General features: G+C 45.0%; 1 protein-coding gene across 2 annotated transcripts in view; it reads left to right on the top strand.

Moving 5' to 3' along the window:
• EIF1AD (eukaryotic translation initiation factor 1A domain containing) overlaps window positions 1–23,199 on the top strand; it is a 346,850-nt gene that overhangs the window by 224,504 nt on the left and 99,147 nt on the right. The gene's annotated exons all lie outside the window — the stretch shown is intronic.

The following is a 23,199-nucleotide window of genomic DNA, read 5'->3' as shown; positions in this document are numbered from 1 at the left end:
TAAAATCTGTTTTAACTAAATGTGAATTCCTTGGCATCATTGTTCAGTAGATTAAATATATTTGTAGCATAGGTTGGCTGTAGATACATATGCATAGCGTACTCCTGCCATCCAGTGTTGGACTCAGGCATTTGCAACTTGTTTTTCTTCAAAGAAGTTCTTTGAGTCACAAGTTATAGTGACTCCTCCTATAGTCTGTGTTGCACATGATCATCGGCTCCTTTGTTGGTGTGTATTTTTTCTGCCATCTGGTTCGGATGTCGGTCTCTGAGTTCCGTGACCAAAGCTCGATTCCTGCCCCAAGGCCTTTCCAACGCCCCAATTTATCATCACCCGTTGACAGAAACCTCGACAAACACTGCATCGACTTGTGTTCCTTAAATTTTTTCGATCCACCTTCTTAGGCCCGATTCGACTTAGTTGCATTTCCAGACTCAAACTTCATATACTCGACAAGGGATAGACAAGACTCCTTTTAGCTTCTGTCCTAAGTGTCACACCAAGTATTCCAGGCAGAACCAGTGTGAGGCATGCCTGGCTTTTTGCTTGAAGAAGGCGCTTCAGCAACGGAGGGAACGTCGTTGGATACACTCCACCATGCAGACACAACATGCCACAGATGTAACAGATATTTTCGGGGAGCAGTTGGTAGAACCGGAAGAGGAGACTGAGGACGCAGAGGCACAGCCATTGCAGATGGACATCCCTATACTGCTGGCTAGCAGTGGTGAAAACTTTGACCGCAACCCTGAGCCCTCCTAATCACACTCCTGAAAAAACAGCTATGGTGGCCACAGGAACCCAACTGCCCTTAAGCCATGGTGGTCTCCAAAAACAGGATAAGGAGCACACTCAAGTGTCTCCGCCTGCAAAACGTTTGACAAGCGTCATAAAGTTTGACTTCAATGGTTCCCACAGTGTTGACACCAAAAAAAGACAGATTCTGCAGCTTCGAAACACCATAAGGTGTCTGAGCCAAAACATCCACCAACAGACCCAAAGGCAGCTTCGGGGGTGAAATCCCAGAGACCTTAGCCGCCGAAAGACCCAAAGACCCCAAGACCCCATCGGCACCGAAACACCATCAGTCGCTGAAAGCATCAGCGGTGTCCAAAATCGTGTCCAACAGAAACTACCCTCAATAACAGAACGAGCAAAGACTGTATCCGAGCCAAAACAGCAGGCTGTTCAATCAGTTCTTGAAAAGCTACAAGACAAACTTGGTAAAGAATAAAGGGCTTTATTTATTCATCCAGACACTGGCAAAGAAGGGGCAAAACCGCCTCAAACTATAACTGACATACTTACAAAAAAGAAGGAAATCATGGGGCCAGATATACCTAAAGCACACAGGAAGAAACAAAAAAATAGGGGCACTAGCCCTATTTTTTTTCCTCTTCTCCTCCTCCACCTTCTTTTACACCTATGTCTTCTCCACCTCTATTGCCTATATGGCAGCCCCATGCAACATCACCAGCTTAAATGCATTCACCTGAGCTCCTTATTTCGGAGCAGCCACACACATCACTTGCACCATCCTCAACGGGTAACATTGACACAGGGTAGGGATTAGCACCTTTAAATGCCATATTTTCCAGACCCAAAGAGAGACCCAGACAATATTCAGGATCCATGGGATCAGTACGATGCAGCCCCTATGGATGATTCCGATCCAGACCTGTATCCCTGAAAACACTCCCCACCAGATGATACTACCACATATCAGAAGGCGATTCATAGGGCAGCACACTACCATAAAGTGGACCTCCACACTTTACAAGACAAATAGTACTTTTAAGTAGAGGCACTAAATAAGTTGCATAGGACAGTGCAGTCCTTGCCTTTGTTAAAAGGTAAAAGCAAAAAGAATAATCGATCGACAGAATGCTGAACAGTGTAAGCCATCCACCCCAGAACAAAGATCTGCGCCTAAATCCATCGTTGTTTTTGGCTCACCATGCTATTCCAATTTAAACCCAGCCATAGACAAATCGGTGTTGACAGTGCTCCCCAGGAGTACAGTAGAGTCCGAACTGCCAGGCCAGGTCCTCACTGGACTAGAAACAAGCATCCTTAGACCGGTTTCAGGGTATTACCCCTCATCAGCCAGGCTAGCTTGTCTCCAGTGGCATGGAGAGCATGGGACCCACGTGTGATATACCCATCCAACTGAGGTGACAAATGCAAAAAGAACAGTTGATGGACAGGATGCTTAACAATGTCAAACATCCTCCCCAGTATAGAGATCTGGGCGTAAGTCCATCGTTTTTATGCTCAGCACATTCCAGTTTGAACCCAGCCATATGCAAATCATTCTTGACCCTGTTCCCCACGAGAACAGTCCAGCCCGAATTGGGGAGAAGAACTGAGCAAAAGAACAATGGATTTAACCCAGATCTCTTGACTGGTGGTGAATGATTGATTTATTCAGCATTCAATCTATCATTTGTTGTCGCAGCATTTTCAGCCCTAAGTGGGATGGGTATGCCAGAAGTGGGTTCCTTGCTCGCTGTGCCACTGAATTCAAGCTGCCCTGGCTGATGAGGGGTGACACCCCAAAACCTGTTCCAGAATGCTTGTTTCTGGTCCAGGGAGTACCCGACTTGTCATTTCCGGCTGGACTGTTCCCATGAGGAGCAGGATCAAGACTAATTTGCATATGTCTGGTTCCAAACTGGGGTGGCGTATTGAGCAAAAAAGCAATTGATTTAACCCAGATCTCTTGAATTTGTGTGTGTGTGTGGGGGGGGGGTATGGTATATGAATGTGATATTTGTTCAGCATTCCGTCTATCCTTTGTTGCCACTGCACTATGTTAAAAGGCATGCTCACATTCACAGCGAAGATTAAACAGCCAGCAAAGACCAGGGTGATAACACCCAGAGTGAACAAAGAATGCGAGGCTTGTCCATCAGACCCAGAATATAGCAAGGGCCAATACTGAAGAGATGCTCCTCCAACAGATCAAGAAAGTAAGAAATACGATGCGTCAGAGAAACGTGTTGCTGCACAAGCAACTAATCACCTTCACATTGCTAATTCTGTAGCTTTACTTTTGCATTATAACTGAGCCCAATGAGACGAGATGAAAGAGTTATTCCAGCATATCCCTGAACAGTATCGTCAGAAAGGGACTCAATTTGTAGAGGAAGGCAAAATAATTTCCAGTGCCACCATACAGCACACACTTGATTCAGCCAATACCAGTGCACAGGAAGTGATTACTAGTATTCTCATTAGGCGCCTTGCATGGCTTAGGGTCTCTGGCTTTAAGCACGATGTACAACAACATCTTCTAAATCTACCCTTTGATGATCAACATTTATTTGGACTGCAGGTAGATGACATGTTAGAGAAACTGAAAAAACAGCAAAGCCATGGGTGCCGTACAAACATTCCAGCATAGAGGCTCCTTTCAGAGAGGGCAATATAGAGGTGCTACAAGAGCTGTCACATCTACAGATTTAGCCATTGCACTAAAACAACAGGGTCCGTATCAGGCGCTGTACTCCAAAGGAACCTAGTAGAAAATGACATTATAAAAATAATCAAGGAAGAGGTCCCGTTTCCATCTCTGAATCCACCACATCTACCAAACAGTGACAAGCTGAGCCTCCAACTCAAAATAAAACAGCAGATGGGGAACAGTTACAACAATTCCAACAACACTGTATACAGCTTCCCACCGATCAGTGGGCTCTTGTTATCTTCAAAGACTGGTATTGCCTAGAGCTTACAAATACCCCACCCACAATACCACCAAAACACAAAATATGTCACCAGAACATCTTGAACTCCTCCAAGAAGCGGTTCAAGCTCTGCTTCGAAAAGTAATTGTAGGAAAGTGCCCCCACTTTTTGCCCTAGTACTTTTCAACTGAAAGTGCACTAGCTCCCTGCTAAACAGGCGTGAGTGCTCTTTCCCTTAACACAAGGTAAATATCTAATTGTACCACAGTTGGCAAGGCCTTTAGCACCTCTGTAAGTCCCTAGTAAGTGGTACGCCTGGTACCAAGGACATTGTTACTAAAGAGGGTCCCTGAGGGCTGCAGCATGTATTATGCCACCCTAAGGGAACCACATGCAAATTGCATGCAGACTGCCATTGCAGGTTGCGTGAAATGGTGAACACCATTTTGAAAACACCACATGGCACACTCCCCGTGTGCCATGCCCAATCACACTGCATATAGTATGTGTAAGTCGCCCCTACAGCAGGCCTTAGAGCCCATTGGTAGGGTGCATGCTATTATATGTGAGGACATATCTGCTTGAATAGAGATGCCTGTGTGATGTCCGATTCCATTGCCACAACATTGCAAGTGTTCAGGAAGCCTTCTTAAACATATGTACTGGGCACTGGTCATTACGAGTTACCCAGCTACATAATGGCTTCACTGACAATAATGGTGTTTGGTATCAAACACCTTGTCTTAATATATCTGTACTGTTGCTAGTACTAGATTTGTGACATGCACCCACTGGGAACCTTAGAAGTCCCCCTGAAAACCTACTAGTCCACTAGAGTGCTGGCTGACTGGTAGCACCCAGCCTGCCCCCACAGATGGGTTTCTGACCCTCTGTAGGTGTGAGCCTTAGCTCTGAGGTCAGGAATAATGCCTGCTCCGGCGGAAGGTGGTCACACCTCCTCCAGCAGGATTGCTAGTGATTTAGCATATCAAGACCCGTGGCTTCAAAGCTTCTACCGCCTTTGATATGCGACCCCGGCTTCCCCCAGACCTGGAAGATGCCAATCCCTGCGGTCCATTTGGCACTAGGACAGACCAGAATATTAGTTAGTCAGAATGTGAGTTCACTCTCAGGCTAGTCACACCCCTAAGGTGTGCTACTTCAAGTGTGAACAACTAAGGAAGGGTTCCACCATTTTGTTTTTAGTGGAACTAGGAACTCTGGGTCCGGTTTGGTCCCACTCGCCACAGGAAGTGTTCATATAGGGAGTGTAGGCACGCCAGGGGTAGGTGCCCATTGGCTACAACCTTACACTCCCCTTAACACCCCTAATTACAGTATGCAGGTGCCCCCCTGACACCAGAAACTTGGATTCAATGACTAGAAACTGAGGAAGGACGAATATGGACCAACAGAATGAGAACAGAGGACCTGTATTAAAGATTGGTGCCAAACCCCGCCAGGCTACTTGCCCTTCAACAGTCACAGAGACTGATTAGTCCAAAGGCTGCACATCCTCACCAAACCCTTGGAAGACCATCCAGCATCTCAACAACCAGTAAAGATCTCCCTTTGGGTGGAGGAGCCACTCCCCAGCATCTGCAGGTACCAACTGCACTGGCCTGGTTCACCATTTTGCTGACCCCCAGGTCTACTGAGGGAGCAACTTGCCACGAGGAAATCACAGAGAGTCCCAGGAGTCAGCCGAGTTGCTTCACCAAGTCTTGAGACGCTGAGTCTCCCTGCACTATTACCATAGCCCTTACAACAACCAAGTCTTGTTGCTTGTCCAGTCTGTGTGCCACCAACGCCAACCTGCCCTTGAGGAACATCAAAATCTCCAAGGCCATTACCAAGAGTGGCCCTGAAGTCTTGTCTTTTTTTCTTTCCCTCTCTAGGTCTCCAACACAAAGTGAGAGCCTTTAACAGCAGCTACCCGCCAAACAAAATACCTCTGCACTTGAGCCCCCAAGCCCGGTTCCATGTAAACCAACGGTGTCCCTGTCCTCCAGAGATCCTCAAGAGCCGAGCCCCCCTTTGTGTTCTGCTGGGCTTGTCCTCAAATCCCAGCTGGCAGCCGTTCTTTCCAGAGGTACTCCCCCAGAGACTTTAATGGGTAGCGTTCTAGGCTACCATCGTGACCAGCAACTCTGCATCCGGGCACACCAAAGCCAGTATATCTGAACTTCTGAAGGTTCTTTGGACCTTGGCCCCTAAGCACCTTAAACCCAGTAGAGTAACCCTGAGAATCGTTTAAGTGTACCTATACAGTAAGTATTTCTCCCATAGGATAACAGTACCGCATTCAAGGCTCATGCCTCATATCTGACAGCTGTGATTTTCTGCTGTGTTTCTTGTAAAATTCTTTAAAGTCTAATGTATTTACCTGAATCTGATCATCTTGGTGTCTATGATTATATAAAAAATCTGTTATTTTTCTAACTTGGTCTTGAGTTTCTTCTTGAGTTTCTGTCTTATTTATTTCCTATGTGTGTACAACAAATGCTTAACATTACTCTCTGATCAACATCACTGCATATCCACGCTACCATAAGTAGACAAATTGAGATTATTAATTTAAACCCTGTAAGCCAATAAGGGTTGTCTGATGTTACTGCATGGTGTACCTCGATTTGGTACTCTACATAGAAAGCCGACTTCCTACAAGGGCTATAGAAATAGTCCCAAAACAACGTCAGGAGTACAGAGTATACTCACTATACTCCCTGATTCCCAAAAAAACGGAATAATAAGGCCTATTCTAGAACTCAGGCCACTCAACAGTTATATCTCCCCAGAACACTTTCACACTACAGGATGTGATACCATTGCTACAGCAAGGAGATTTCATGACGGTCATAGACTTCAAAGACACCTACTTCCATATTGTAAGAAAGTAGGATCTGCTTTTATTGTTACCCCCACTTTTTGCTTGATGTAATGCTGTTTCTGGCTAGTCTGACTGGTATCCTGCTAATCTCTGTTTTCTCTCCCCTAAATTGGTATGGTAAGTACTTCGTTACATCCAGATGGGTCACTTGTGTACACTTATCAGTCCCTACTATATGGTACTAATGTACCCAGGGCTTTTGCACAACAGGGGTCCCCCATGGGCTGAGGCATGTATTATACCACCCATGGTAGACCACTCAATGTGTAACTACAGGCCTGCCATTGCAGCCTGTGTAAGCTGGTGCTAGCACCACTTACGAAAGATATAGGTTTCCCTAGGTCTACGGTCACTGCACTTAAAACCTATAAGTCACCCCTACAGCATGCCTTTCAATCCTGAAGGGTACAAGAAGGGAGTGATCCCAGTGAGAACAAACTATAACATAAAAATCAACATCACCTTTAAATAAATTACAATCAGTATCTTATCATGTTAAGCACATTTATTCATGTCGAACATGTATTTTTCATAATCAAAACAGCACATTTATCTGTAAAATTGTGAAGAGGTGCCCCAGGAGGAAAGGGGGGAAAAGTACAGCAATGTTCGAAAGTGAACGTTGGTGAGAGAGGGAGGGCAGTGAGCAGTATGTACATCCAAATCATAAATGGCATATCCAGCCTTATCCAAGGCTTACCTATCTACAAAACCATGATATTTTGAAAAGATACAGTGAATCAATCACGGTAATCAATATGTGGCAAACGAAATAAAACCATCGACGTTTCAACCCCAAGGTTGTATGTAGGGAATTCTGGTCCTTACAGTAGGGTCTTCATCAGGACCGTGAGAGGCGCCTACAGGTAATTTAAAAGTGACTTTTCTTCCAGGGGATCCTCATCATTAGTCATAAGCACATGAATATATATATATATATATATATATGAATATATATATATATATATATATATATATATATATATATATATATATATATATATATATATATATATATATATATATATATATACGCACGCTGCACTACTCTCCCGATAAATCCAACTGGAAAAACAGCAACAACGAACTCGTTAATGCACAAAAAGCAGTATTTTATTTTGCAAATAAATCGGCAACCTCACTCGACATGTTTCGAGACCTAGTCTCTTGGTCACGAGTGCCGTTAGTGCTATCTCATTGGTATGAATAAACATGTGTTTTAGAACAAATAATAACAGTGAAAACAGACCTTCGTTTCTTAACTCAGTCATAACACCCGAAAAAAAGCTTCAATGGCGAGTATTCTTATAATAAATGCATAGTCCTTGTTTTACATCACATTAGTTTTTCTTATGAACAAAAATCATAATAAATAATGTCCGTGCTTAAATACAACTCCAATGGCAAGTATGGGGGATATCGCACACTTGCCCCAGTATTGGAACTTTCATAGATTCCCATGCTTTGTATCATTCCCCGTCGTCGGAATGGGAGCCTCGGTAAATAGAAAATACCATAGTAGTAAGCACAAAGTGAAAAAATAGGCCTAGGCCTCATCTCATTTTGTAGCTTATCCACCTCCTTTTGTAAAAGAGACCAAACTTCTGCAGTAACCAATCAGAGCCACCTCACCCCACAGAACCTTGCTGAAGGAAGCTCAGAGCCTCAGATTTTCTACCGCACGTTGTGCAAGGGAGTCTCCATTGAGCTCTGCTCAGTTTTCTTTAGTTTTTCTGACTATTTCTTCAACTTCTTGGATTCTTTTTCGTCATGTCTGACAAGGAGAAAAAAGCCCTCTTTAGAGCCTGTGCCACCTGCTCCAAAAAGAGGTTGTTTGTTGAGGACAAACATTTGGACTGTATTTACTGTCTGTATCCGGACCATAAACCTACAGGCTGCCCGATTTGCAGATCCTTCTCAGCAAAGACCTTGAGGGACAGGGAAGGACGTCTCCTCACCTGGCTCCAAACGATGAAGGAACGGAAGGATATTGTGTCTTCGGACAGTGAGGGCTCCTCGTCAATGGTGTCATCTAGGAAGTCTCAGAAAAGGGGTAGGTCTCCCCTTTCTGCTTCAGGCGAGTCCCTTCACAAGGCCTTACCAGGGACCTCTGATAGGTCTGACAGGCCTGCTTCCCTAAAATCTCCTCACCACGGTGAAAAGGAGAGGCAGGGTAAGCCTGAGGAACAACAACCCTCAAAAAAGGTAAAAAAGTCGTCAACTGTTTCTTCACCTCCCTCTGAGAAGGATAAGGGGGTCAAGAAGCCTTCAACTTCTGTTCAAGAAGTCGCTTCAGAGAGGAAGCAGAGGTCGTCGACGGTTAAAGTTTCAGGTACGTCGACGACGAGTGTTAAAAAGGACAGCTCTGTGAAAATTGCATCGTCGACGGGCTCGTCGACGACGACGGCTGCGTCGACGACGACGGCACCGTCGACAGTTTTCAAAGCTCCGGATGCCTGTGCGGCGTCGACGAGAATGACCATCTCCACGTCGACGACGATGACTGCAAAGCTGGCGTCGACGGCGATGACGAGGACGACATCGACGACGACGGTGTCGTCGACGGCGGTTACCATGGTGCTGACGACGAGCTCGTCGACGACCCCGTCGACGCTACCACCATCGTCGACGATGAGTTCAACCTCGTCGACGGCGCAATCCACGATGCCGAGGACAGTGTCTACGTCAACGCTTCCACCGTCGACGCAGTCCCATAAAGAGTTGCTGTCGGCGACGACGACATCGTCGACGATGTCGTCGACGACGGAAGGTTCCGAAAAAAATTGTTTTTTCACGTAAAAAGAAGCTAATAACGCCAGAGATGACGTCTCCGCGACAGGTTCAGAAATTTCCACCTAGTCTGCTGTTGGATGATGACTCTGATGAAGAGGCTTTCAGTGAATTTGGACAGGCTTATAGCCCATCTGACCTGCGGGTTAAGGTTCAGGATGTCAGTTCTGAGGAAGGGGAAATGGAACACCAGCAATATGTTCCGGAGCATTATTATGAGGAAGAGCACACTACTACCAGGCAGATGCCGGTACAGCAGCCTGTGCGTCCGCTACCAGAGGGGATGGTGGCGATGCCCTCCACATTGGTTGCGGATCTACAACTTATGTTGCAGGACTACCGGAAACGTTTCCCTACTCCTCAGGAGGCTCAACGAGTGCGACCTCCCACGCCTCCGCCTCAGACATTGCAACCTGTGGCAGACCACTATGTTCCTACAAGAGAGCGTTCCACTGTGCCGGAGGAGCGCACACAAGAGGTGGTGCAAGTGCACGATACTGATGATGACACTGCTTCTTCGGATGCAGACCAACAAGCGGATCCTGATCAGGATCAACAGGCGCCTTGGAATCCTACTGACCCGGCGGATCCAGACAACGCAGATCCGGACAGCAATACCTCGCCTCCAGCGGACGTCGGAGGTTTTCACAACCTAATGGAACGGGCTTCCAAAAGATTCGGTCTCCCAGTGACCACGGTTCAATCGGAATGTTTCCTATATGACTTTAAAGAACCATTCAGGAAATCAGTACGGTCAATACCAATCATTGAGCATGTCTGGTCTGAGGGCTTGAAGGCTATGCACAACCCGGCCACAGTCCTCCCGGTGCTACCAAGACTAGAGAAGAAGTACAAAGCACCTGATGGCAGTCCGGCATGTTTGCTTGGCCAACCGAAACCGGACTCGGTCATTTCTCAGGCCGCCCAAAGCAAATCTAAAAATCCTTCTACGCCGCTGACTACACCGCCAGATAAGGAGGGCTGACGCCTGGACAATGTAGGCAAACGATTTTCAGCAATGGCAAGTCTTCTGGTTAGAGCAGCCAATGCTTTAGCAATTCTGGGACGCTATGATCGCCAGATGTGGTGCGACCTTACGCCATTTATAGAGGAATTGCAGGATTCTTCTAAAGAGGAAGTGAGGAAGATTTTGCTTGAAGGGGAGCGGGCTTCCTCGGAAGTCATTGATGTCGCAATGGATATTGCGACCACCGCATTTCGAGCACTTGCCGGTTCGGCGGTGCTACGACGCCAAGGGTGGTTAAAGGCCACATGGTTCAGGCAGGAAGTGCAGAATAAGATCTTGGATCTGCCATACGACGGTGAGATGCTGTTTAACAAGCACGTCGATGAGGCCCTGCAAGGCATTAAAAAGGACACCGATACAGCTAAGTCCTTAGGAACATTGCAGTATCGCAAAGTACCCTTCAGAGGAGCTAGAGGTAAAGGCTTTTCCTCGTATAGAGGAGGAAATCAAAATCGCTACTCTTCTGGCTCACAATCTAGCCAGGCATATAAACCGCAATACTCTCAGAAAGGTTCTTTCTCTCGCCAGCAGCCTAGAGGACGTCAGGGGCAGCAAAGGAGAGACAACACCAGGAAACAATAGCGGCCAGGTGGCTCTTTCCACTGTTCCTGTTCCCTCATTCACATCAGTGGGGGGCAGGATTGCCCATTGCCTCAACAACTGGATGATCATTACATCGGATCAGTGGGTCCTACAAATCGTCAAAGAAGGACACACGTTGGAGTTTCAAAACCTTCCTCCAACAAGAGCGCCGGATGCCTTTCCTCCCAAACATCTCAAACTCCTTCATCTCGAAGCCCACCAGCTTTTCACCAAGGGGGCGGTAGAGCCTGTACCCCTTTCTCAGAAGGGGAAAGGGTTCTATTCCAGGTTCTTCCTGGTTCGGAAGACAAAGGACAAGTGGCGTCCAATTTTAGATCTACGGCAGCTCAACACTTATCTCGTAAAGTTGTCCTTCAGGATGGTCACTCTTCAGGACATCCTTCGTCTCCTCAATCCGGGGGATTACATGGAGACTCTAGATTTGGAAGACGCCTACTTCCACGTTCCTATTCATCCAGCTCACAGGCAATATCTTCGTTTTACAGTGGGCAAGAGCCACTTTCAATTCAAGGTACTACCGTTTGGACTCCGGTCCGCTCCGCGGATCTTCACAAAGGTTCTGGCTCCGGTAGCAGCTTATCTCAGGAGGCAAGCTATTCAGGTTTTTCCATATCTGGACGATTGGCTGCTGAAGGCTCCATCTGCTCTAGAAGCGTCCGTTGCAGTCCAATCATGCAAAGACCTGTTCGAGCAACTGGGTCTTCGACTCAACAGGGAAAAGTCTGTCCTATGCCCCTCCAGGTCAGTGAGGTTCCTAGGGGCCATCCTGGACACGGAGAGTTGTCTAGCCTTTCCATCAGAGGAGCGCCAAAACAAACTAACTTGTTCAGCTCGGCTTCTTCAATCTCGAAAGACGCTGAGAGTTCGCAGGTACAAGTCGCTTCTCGGATCGATTTCATCCTGCATACCATTAGTTCCACACTGCAGGCTCAGAATGCGTCCGCTACAAGAACAATTGGACAAGCAGTGGCGGCAGGTCACAGGGTCCTTCGACGACAGGATTGTCGTTACCCCGGAAATGAGAAAGGCAGGCGGCTGGTGGCTGCTGAAGGACAATCTTTGCAAGGGTCTGTCGTTTCGACTTCCACCATCTCCCCTGGTTGTGATAACGGATGCTTCCATGGAAGGATGGGGAGCGGTCCTCCAAGAGCTAAAGGTCAGCGGCCATTGGAGTCCAGCCCAGGTCAAGTTTCATATCAACCTTCTGGAACTTCTCGCTATCCGTCTGGCTCTACAAGCTTTTCTTCTGAGGATTCGCAACCGTGCAGTGCTGGTACGTACGGACAACACCACAGCCATGCACTACATAAACAAACAGGGCGGAACAAGATCCTCCACTCTCTCCAGGGAAGCCCAGACGCTGTGGAATTGGGTAATCCAGAACAATGTCTCCCTCTCAGCGGAACATCTAGCAGGGACCCTCAATATCAAGGCAGACGCTTTGAGTCGCCAAAGGACAGTCTCTCACGAGTGGGAACTAGACCAGACCGTTCTGGAGGAGCTCTTTGCACGATGGGGGACGACATCCATCGACCTGTTTGCAACTCCCCAGAACGCCAAATGCCAGTCCTTCGCAAGCAGGGTTCACCATCGGGAATTCTTGGGGAATGCGCTTTTGATTGCTTGGTCAGGCGCCTTTGTTTACGCTTTTCCTCCCATTCCGCTGATTCCGAAATTGATCAGCAAACTCAAGGTGGAACCATGCAGGATGATTCTGATCGCTCCAGCATGGCCCAGACAGTTTTGGTACGCGGAACTCCTTCTACTCTCCCAGGACCAGCCAGTTCTACTGCATCCTGTTCCAACACTGTTAACGATGTCCCACGGACAAGTTCTACATCCGGACTTGAAGTCGCTGCGATTGACAGCGTGGCTCCTGAGTTCCGAGAATTCCAAGGTTTAAGTCTCTCAGGGGAATGTAGAGAAATTTTGGCCCAGGCCCGAGCTCCTAGTACCAACAAGACCTATTGTGCTAAATGGAAGAGATTCTGTGTTTGGTGTCGGAAGGAAGGTTTACACCCATATACTTCTGCTCCACACCAACTCTTGCCTTACATACTTTCACTGGCTAAATCTGGATTGGCTCCGTCTTCCGTGAAAGTCCATCTGGCGGCCATCTCTAGATTCAGACGTTCATCTTCAGGTCCTTCTCTATGGTCAGCGAGGATTATCAAACAATTTCTGAAGGGTTTATTCAGGGTCTTTCCTCCAGTCCGGCCGCCACCTCCGGCCTGGCATTTGAATTTAGTCTTGTCATCTCTCATGAAAGCACCCTTTGAGCCTGTTCATAAGTCTGACCTTAAGTTTCTTTCTTGGAAACTGGCTCTTCTCTTGGCCCTGACATCGGCTCGGAGAGTAAGCGAGCTCCAAGCTTTCACGATTGAAGAACCCTTTCTACAATTTAAGAACCATGTTCTGATCCTGAGAACGAATCCTAAGTTTATCCCAAAGGTGCCCTCAGAATTCCACCTGAATGAGCCAGTAGTCTTAAAACCGTTTTTTCCACAGCCTTCCACTCCTGCGGAAAGGACTTTGCACTCTTTGGACATTCACAGATGCCTGAAGTTCTACCTAGAGCGAACAAAACACTTCAGAAAGTCTACACAGCTTTTCGTTTCTTTCAGTGCTCCACGCAAGGGATGTCCAGTTTCTAAAGCTTGTATTTCCCGCTGGATTTCTAGTGCTATACAATTTTGCCACCAGGCGGCTGGAAAACCTCTGCAGCGAGCAGTTCGTGCTCACTCTACCAGGTCCATGGCTTCATCGACAGCTCTATTCGCAGGTGTCCCAATCAAGGACATTTGTAGAGCAGCAACATGGAGCAGTGTCCACACCTTCACTCGCCACTACTGTTTGGACTCTTCTGTGAAAGAAGATGCGGCAGTGGGCCAGGCAGTTTTGAGGAATCTTTTCCAATAAGTCGGTGAGCTTTCCTTTCTATCCCGCCTTCCTATTGCATATTTTGTTTTACTGCATTGTCATATTTTATGATCCTCTGTGTTTCTACTGTTCTGGTCAGAAATGTGTAACATTGTCAGGTTCATGTATTGCAAAATATGCTTTTCTGTTTTACTGCTGGTTACTCTGATACAAAGCATGGGAATCTATGAAAGTTCCAATACTGGGGCAAGAAAACAAGTTACTTACCTGTAACTTTGGGTCCCCAGTATTGGTAACTTTCATAGATTCCCATGCGCCCACCCGCCTCCCCTGGGAAAGCTCAGTCTTCTTGTCTTGGGGATAGCTGTTCACAACGGCTACGAAAATCTGAGGCTCTGAGCTTCCTTCAGGAAGGTTCTGTGGGGTGAGGTGGCTCTGATTGGTTACTGCAGAAGTTTGGTCTCTTTTACAAAAGGAGGTGGATAAGCTACAAAATGAGATGAGGCCTAGGCCTATTTTTTCACTTTGTGCTTACTACTATGGTATTTTCTATTTACCGAGGCTCCCATTCCGACGACGGGGAATGATACAAAGCATGGGAATCTATGAAAGTTACCAATACTGGGGAACCAAAGTTACAGGTAAGTAACTTGTTTTCTTCCGGCATCCAATATCTGAAATGGACCTCAGCCTATTACCCGGAGGAGTTAGGGGTTACCTCATTTCAAACCCGAGTGGGTTTTTGAATGATAGAACTTTATAGACCATGAACAAACATTCATGCCATCTACGTCTTGACCCCCATTAGGTTATATGCTGTGCTGAAGGTACGTATTAACCCGGCACCCCTGCGCAAGACATTGTAAATCACACATTTCTCTTTTTCTCTTTCATCATTGCCGAAGTGGGCATCCAAATGTTCATCTTAGCATCCTAATTGTGCTGTACAATAAAAAAATATACGACTTCTCTAACAATAATCACTCAAAGCTACTGATACTTTCTCTCTTTCACGTTTCTTCAAATCTCCGTGTTCAGCATAATCTGTCAAAAAATATAAAAAAACAAAAAGTATAAAAAATGTGAAAACACTAACAGTGACTAAAAATGTAAACAAGCATACAACATGAGCATCTCATAAACAAAATTACAAATTTTACATTTTCTCACATTTTCAAATGGGACTCTACCTACGGAGACCTTAAAACACTGTAAACTCTACACTTTCTCTTTAAATGTGGCTAAAAACTCTCATCTCTTACAGATCAGACAATGAACAATAGTTTTTCAAAATTTGAAAAGCACCTTTACAGTATGAACTGCTCATCTCTCTACCCCAAGTGTACTGAGAGCTCCTCATCGCAGTTGTGTCCTATCAGGGCTAATGTCCTGTACTGTATAAAAAGCCTTGATTCAAGGCGGCGTAGGCTCTGTACTCTGTTGCCTCCCCTTTCATTGAGGTTGATAGTATCTAATACACTAAAACTGAATAAATTTGTGTTTTGTTTGTGGTGGCTTTGGAAAAGTGCGGGCGATTGGGTATTGTTTGTCGACATTTTTAATCGCTTGTAAGTGTTCAAGGATCCTTATCCTGGCCTTATGGACGGCAGCCTATCTACGCCTTTTTGCAAGGACAAAAAGGCACATATACTGCTAAGTCAGTATTGCAAGACGTGTGTTCAGTAAAACGGAATGATTGACCGCCTGGTGACATTCTCAGTTCTTCCATGTTCTTACTGTTCTTACACGCCTTGCATTTCCTGCATGTGCAGAATCCTTGTATTCCCAAAATTCTCACTTTAGACGGTTCTATAGCCCTGCAGAGAAAATCTTTTAACAATCTTGCTCTCCTGAAAGTTACTTGTGGAGAAACATCAACACATTTAGCTATATCAGGATCTGTGTGTAATATTGGCCATTATAAACGCTGTGCAACAACCCACATCACGTGACAATAGAACTACAAAGAGAGTAACATGGATAACAGACTCGTAGTTCACATCATGAGCATGCATTACGACATATTCATAAATCGTGAACATGCAATACAAGCAGGCTGTATACATTTAGGCATTGCTATACATACATAATGGTTACCTTTAAATGCATATTTCACCGCTTAAACATGAACATTTTACTCGCCATGTTTTTTTCCTCAAGCTTTTTTTCTTTGTTTTTAAATCATAACTTAATTGATACTACCTCAGGTTTCTATTATGTAATATCACTGTATTAATGCTAAAGTTATTTATGATATATACGCTGTTTAGGCTACATACCATAAAGACATGCTGCGAGTTAATTACAATCATGCTGCCCATATGGGTTCAGGAACTGTCTGTCAATAGCGTTTTCTATTTGACTACTATTTTTCGTGTATCGCCCCAGTGGGCTTATTGACTAACCAACATTGTATCTCTCTTTATTAAAGTGAACCCCATTCTCTCCCATGGTACTTAAAGCAATATTTACAAAATACACAATCCTTCATAAAACCTTAAAATCGAACTTACGGGGACTGCCCTCTCCATTAACAGATTCCATTAATACTAAATTCCTACTATACTCATTACAGGTGAGTGATCAGGTCCTCTTCTACATTCAAACCAGTCGGCGCCTTGGTATTAAGCTCCACAATGTACCAGGATTCAAGGCGTCTTAATTTTTTCTCCTTATCTCCGCCGCGAATACTCTGTGGCACACTGTCTATCACAAAGTAACTCAAGCCTGAGTCATCTTTGTTGTGTTCATGCTGAAAATGGCGGGCGACTGGGTAGGCTTTATCTCCATTTCGTATGGCCCTCATATGTTGTAAAACCCTAATGTGGGCAGGATGAATTGTGCTGCCTACGTACCTCAGGCCACAAGGGCACTGAAGGACGTAGACAGCAAAATCCGTTTTGCAAGTGAAGCAACCTCTGAGCTTTTTCATTCTTTTGGAAAGGCCTAGTGTATATGGCTGTGTATTTCTTCCTTGTTAACAGGCCTTACATTTCAGACATGTCACAAATCCCGGTTTTCTTTTAAGCCAAGTCGAACCACCTGATTTAGTTTTTTGTGGGAGCATGTTGGAAACTAACATCTGTTTAAACAATCTTGCTTTCCTGAATATTATGGCTGGTCTTTTTGGCACTAATGGATTCAATACCGGATCGTTATAGATCAGATGCCAATGTCTATTCAGTATATTTCTGACCTTTCTGTGTTTCCGATTATAAGTTGTAATCAATCTAACTTGGTTGTTTGGGGTATTGCGTTTGTTCTTTGCTTTGCTGTCATTGAACAAAATGTCCTCCCTGCTTTTTTTCATTGCTTTAACAATTGAACTGCGAATGTTGTCATTTGTAAAGCCTCTCTCCTTGAATCTCGAGCTAAGTGTAGTGAGTTCTACTTCTAAATTTGCTGTATCACTACAGTTATGTATAGCTCTTAGACTTTCCCCATAAGGGATACGTTTTATCAGACTTTTCGGATGGAAACTTGCTGCGTGAAGCAGCGTGTTTCCTGCTGTTGGCTTCCTTTACATATTTGAATGGAGTTTGGAGTCCTTGACGAACACTGTAAGATCTAAAAAATGTAATGATGAAGCACTGATTGTACTGGTAACTTTCAACTGTAAATTTTTTTGGGGGAGTTTTTTAATAGTTTTTTAATAAAGCTTCGGGCTGATTCTTCGGTTCCTCACCAAACAATAAATAGGTCGTCGATGTACCGACTCCAATGTAGGACATTAGTCTCCCATTCATGCTGGAACTCCGCTAGGACCACCTGCTCCTCCCACCAGCCCATATGCAGATTTGCATAGCTGGGGGCGAAGCAGGTACCCATCACGGTTCCACAGATTTGCTTGTATAGGACAGTGTCAAATAGAAAGAAATTATTTTTTAAACACACAGATGCCATAGATATTATCATCTGCGTGTGTGACCAAAGGTTGATGGGACGATCCTTTAAAAAGTGCTTGATGCCCGCAGGCTATCCTCATGCTTTATACTGGTATAAAGCGTGGTAACGTCAATGGTCATCAAGAGAAGATCTTTTTTCCCAGGGGAGGTCATAGATTTTTTCTTAGGAAATCTCTTGAATCTTGGATATATGATGGTAGTTGTTTTACTAAGGAACAGAGGAAGGAGTTGATAAAACGTGATGTATTTTCTAGCGCTCCCCCTATGGCGGAAATAATAGGCCGCCCTGGTGGGTTATCTGCATTTTTGTGCACCTTTGGAATAAGGTAAAATACTGGAGTCACTGGGTTTGAAATTTTAAGGAATTGGAGCTCTTCTCGTGACAAGAGATTTTGGCTGTACCACTCTTGGAATTGGATATTATACATATCATGGCTGCTCCTCATTTCCTTTTCTTGAATTTTAATGTAGTTGGTACGATTATTCAGTTGTTTATTAGCTTCTGTAAGATATTTTTCCTTATCCAAAGGACAATGTTCCCACCCTTGTCCGCATCCCGTACTATGCAATTTTTGTCACTTTTCAATTTGGTAATTAAAGCATCAAACTCTTTCTCTTTCTTAGTGAATACTTTATGCTGTACACTGGTGCATTTTTCTAAATTTTTTAGATCATTCGTAATCAATTCGTGGAACACATCCACCGCATTGCGTGCATTCAAAGGAATTAATTTAGAACTTGGTCTAAAGTCTGTGGGGACACTGCTTACAATGTCCACATCTTGCTCCATGGCCACCTGTCTTGCTTAGCTACTAGTTGTTGGTATTTCTACTTCTGATCCACCAGGAATCACTGCTGACTGATCATTAGAGTCTGGTATTGGCAAGCAGTCTATGTCCCGCAGATCTAACATCATGTCCATATCTGCCACTGACAGACTATCATTTAAATTAGGATTTCCCACAATTATATTAGGTGTTTATTTAATGCAAAGAACTTCTTTAGTTTGAGATCTTACAAATTTGTATGTGTCCACTCTTTTCTCCACATAATTAAACTCTGCCGGTGGACAAAAGGAAAGACCAGGTTTGAGTATTTGTTCATCTTAATCAGTAAGGGGTGTCTGTGTTAAATTGATAATAGTCGTGTCCTTGGCAGTTGTATCCTGGGTCATTTGTTCTCGCTCCGTGAGGCTGCGTTGGTATTGTTTCCTGCTTTTGTGCCTCTGTTGAATATATATATATATATATCACACCAACCGGTATCTTCTTGTTAAAGAAACCAAAGGGACACAGCGGGGATCAGGCTGAAGGCCGGTTTAATTACAGAGATTTCGGCATGATGCATTTAGACTTAACAGTCTTCTTCAGATGCCTTGACATCGGGGTATAGAGTCCCACCCTCATTTATACCTCCTTGGCTCCTCCCCATACTCGGAGTGCAGCTGGCTCAGATACGAAATACGAGTCCTCAATTTAACAGTCTCAATGAGGACTACAGTTCCCAGAAGTCAATAGGGTGATACAAGACTTCGATGGAGCGCAAAATCCCCTAGATAAGGTCCTGCTCGTGCCTTCTAGAGGTGGGTGACAAAGCTCTATGTAAGTCCGATTTAGATGTAATATCAGTTCTCCTCGAGTCCCTTTCGCTTTTCCTCAATCACTTTTGCCAGCAGGGTCATGGATCAGCAGAACAGTGCCTGCGCCCCCCGTCAGATCCTGGTTGCTCCTAGCAAAAACTGCATGCTGGGTCGGTCTCTGAGGCGGTCCAGGGAGAAAACCAACCACTTGGAGAAATCAGAATCTTGCCAGAGATTCCCCCGGACACTTGTAAAGCAGGTCCCTTTCGCACGCTACTGGCAGACGTGCCTTTAAATCACACCAACCGGTATCTTCTTGTTAAAGAAACCAAAGGGACACAGCGGGGATCAGGTGGAAGAGCGCTTTAATGATAGAGATTTCGGCATGATGCATTTCGACTTAAGTCTTCTTCAGATGCCTTGACATCGGGGTATAGAGTCCCTCCCTCATTTATACCTCCTTGGCTCCTCCCCATACTCGGAGTGCAGCCTTTCATATAGTAAAAAAGTCTGAGCAATGTTGTAAGAATTTCCCTTGCATAGAACAGAAAAGATCTTGCTTTACCAGAAATACTGTCCTCTAATCCAAAGATGATAAGTGGCAATGAAATTACTAATGATGTATTCAAAATGGAATTCAAGGTAGACACCACTTCCTCCCAGAACTGGCCGATGTTGGGGCATTCCATGAACATGTGAATATCTGAAGCTTCTGGTAAATTGCATTTATTACATTTCTTGTCTGGGAGAAATTTGGAAAGTCTCAGAGGTGTTATATATGCCCGATGTGCTGTAAACAGATGGTTACGCCTCAGCCATGATGGCTTCACCACTTTATAGAGGAGCGCAAAAGATCTTAACCATATCTCCTTACACTGAAAGCCAGTTGTCTCTCCCCACAATTCATCTGGAAGGGTGAAATCCCCATCGGTTTCCTCCAGAAGCTGCCAATACCAGAAGGCCACCTCCTTACCACCCCTAGGTCTTTCTAATAGCAGCTGCTCCAGGGAGCTTGATTTCCCGAATAGTAAGTCTTTGCACCGCTGGGCTCTCCCCCAGCTTTCCAAGTGGATGAATTTAAATCTAGAGAATGCTGGACCTATACGCTCATGTAATTCATCCCAAGAAAGTATCGATCCGTCCACCAATAGCTCTCCCCATCTAGCAATCCCAGCCTCCTCTAATGGAGAAGATAAGCTGTCCCTTAGGCACTCCGGTAAACCCGGGGAGTCCCATATGGGAGCGAAATTGGAGTAGTAAGACAGCCCCAATCTTCTTCTAATGGCTAGCCAGACCTTAGCCCATGACTGTATAATTTTTAGCCTTATTTTCTTGAAAAATTTCTGGTAAAGCGAGATCTTTTCTGTTCTATGCCATTTTGTTGGCTAGAAGGCAGTTTTGCATACGGTGGGTGGAAAAAACTGCTCCAATATATTCGGACTGGCTCACGTCTTTATACGAAACATCAAAGGTGGACATGGCTAGAGCTTGCGATAATCCTAACTTGGCCTTTTGGGATCTGTTGATACAGTGGAGATAGTGTTCCGGGGGTTTTTTTCTGCTTTTTTTTTTTTTTTTTTTCCCCCTGGTCCTATGATTATGCCACCAACACTCCTTGGACCGGGTCTGGCCTTGATACGGTTTTTGGTCCTTCAGGTTGAGACATACCTAGATGGAGTCAGCGTAAGATCTTAAAATCCCCTCTTCTTCTTGGGACTTCTCTGCCACCAGTAAAACATTTCGGATTCCGGTTCCAGAGATGGGTATCACATTTTTGGTTCCCTCTCTTGGTCGGGGACACGTAAGGTGGTTGGCAATTCCTAAGTAAAAGGTAAGGCAAAGGAGGACAAAAAAAAAAATAAAAAATTCCCTTGCGTATAAATACAATTTCAATAAAGCAGGGAGAGAGAAACACATTTGAAAACTGCTTTAATGCACAGCAGAAATCCTAACCCTGCAAAGAAGAACAAAAAAACATTGCCAGCCCATAGGCTGCATTTTAGAAACATAGTGTAGAAAGCTGAAATGGTAACCCACAGAAACACACATAATAAACTGGCACCGTGCCTTTAAGGCAACCATGACCCGTAGCTTCCCATCATGCCTCGGGGGTGACAGTTCGGTCAGTTGTTCTTTCTGGCTCCTTCGGTCAGACCCCTGGTAACTTCAGCTCTCCGTTTTTTCTGATTTCTGTCATAAATTTCTAATTTTTTGTCACAAACCTTTTACTTCTACGTCTTTTTACTGTTAAAGTATTTTTCTTCTATTTTTGAGAGAGTTGAGCATAATTTTCCAGTCAAATATGCCCTCTCTTTTTGACTCTTGCCCTTCCTGTGGCAAAGAAGGCTAAAACAGACTCCCATCCTGTCTGTATTCATTGCCTTCCTTCTGATCATGCTCCCAAGACTTGCCAGCATTTCTAGTCGATGTTCAAAAGAACTCTGAAGGACAGACAGAGGATTTGCCTCCATGGGCTGGCAGAGAAGGGAAAATCACCTTCAAGAGGCAGGCCTCAGGCCTCCGCTGAAGAAGAGGAGAGAGAGAGAGCCAGACCTCCATCTAAAAGCAAGGTTCCAGTCTGCCTCCATCGGCGTTGGGCTCGTCGCCGCTAATACCTTCATCGGCAGCGACTACATCGCCGAAAAGACCATCGACGGCGGGCATGCCGTCGCGAGAACACCGGTCGTCGACAAAGACTACAGGTACGTCGGATTCCCCACAGTCGTCAACCCAGCGACGATCAGCGTTGAGGAGTCGTTCTCTGTTGGTGCAGGCTCGCCCAACATTGAGGGACAGATCTCCGCCACCGTCAGGTCGTCGTTCGACGTCGAGACATGCTCTGCGTCGCCGGTTCATCGGCGTCAATGCAGGCATCTTCGTTGCCGTCCACCAGGCGGCAGTCACCGTTGAATCGTGCCTCGTTGTCAGTCAGAAATCATTATTTCGAATAATTAAAATCATAAAAGAAAAAAATACATACATCCTCCATAGATAAGAATAGTTAAGAAATAAATAAGCATTCATATATTATCGGTCATATATGTACAATATTTACAGTACTTCAATTGAGCAATCAAGAGGGCAAATGCACAAAAATTTAGCTCATATTAAAAATTTGGGGTAGCATATTTACAATATAAAATGCATCATTAAATTTCATTAGATGTAAAAAACCCGTAAGCCCCCTCTGCAACCTACTCGGCTATATCAAGCAGGTAAGCCTTTTATTATTTACCCTGGCTGCGGCCACCAGAAAACTTGCTACACTAAAAATTACACGCACACTACTCAGCATTTGCAAGTGTAGGAGCGCAGGCCTTACTTGAACAAAACCAGCTTCTCGTAATATAGGGTTTAAAAATTTTTTACGCGTCTTGGAAAAGTGCTCACAAAACATTATAAGATGGAGTGTGTCTTGTGTAGAGATGCTAAAGCAGGAGCATGGTGCGGCATCCTCTGGTTTCCCCCATTGCGGGAATATACCCAAAGTAAGATGGATTATATTAAACCTAAATCTAACCAGCAAAAAGTGAGGAAAAGGCTTAGTGATGATCTTAAGATAAGGTGCAATGAATGGGGAAGTCTCGCACCCGGTTTTCTAAGCATCATCTCCTCCTTTTCCGCCTCCAGAAGAATCCGGAAATTGTATTTAATCCACCCCAGATCGTCTTTCTTAATACCCTCGGGATGTAAATAATTAGGGTTGTCCCAGTCTGACGCACGCTGCTCTAACGTACGCCAGCCATGGGATTCTATCTACCTTCTCAAGGGCTAAGCAATCTTTTAGGATTCGGTGATTGAGGGAATTCTCCTCATTGAGCCACGTTTTTGCCCAA

This window comes from Lissotriton vulgaris, chromosome 9 (assembly GCF_964263255.1).
Source record: "Lissotriton vulgaris chromosome 9, aLisVul1.2, whole genome shotgun sequence".
Classification (NCBI taxonomy): Eukaryota; Metazoa; Chordata; class Amphibia; order Caudata; family Salamandridae; genus Lissotriton; species Lissotriton vulgaris.
The sequence above is the reverse complement of the archived record's forward strand: the minus strand, read 5'-3'. Positions and strand labels throughout refer to the sequence as shown.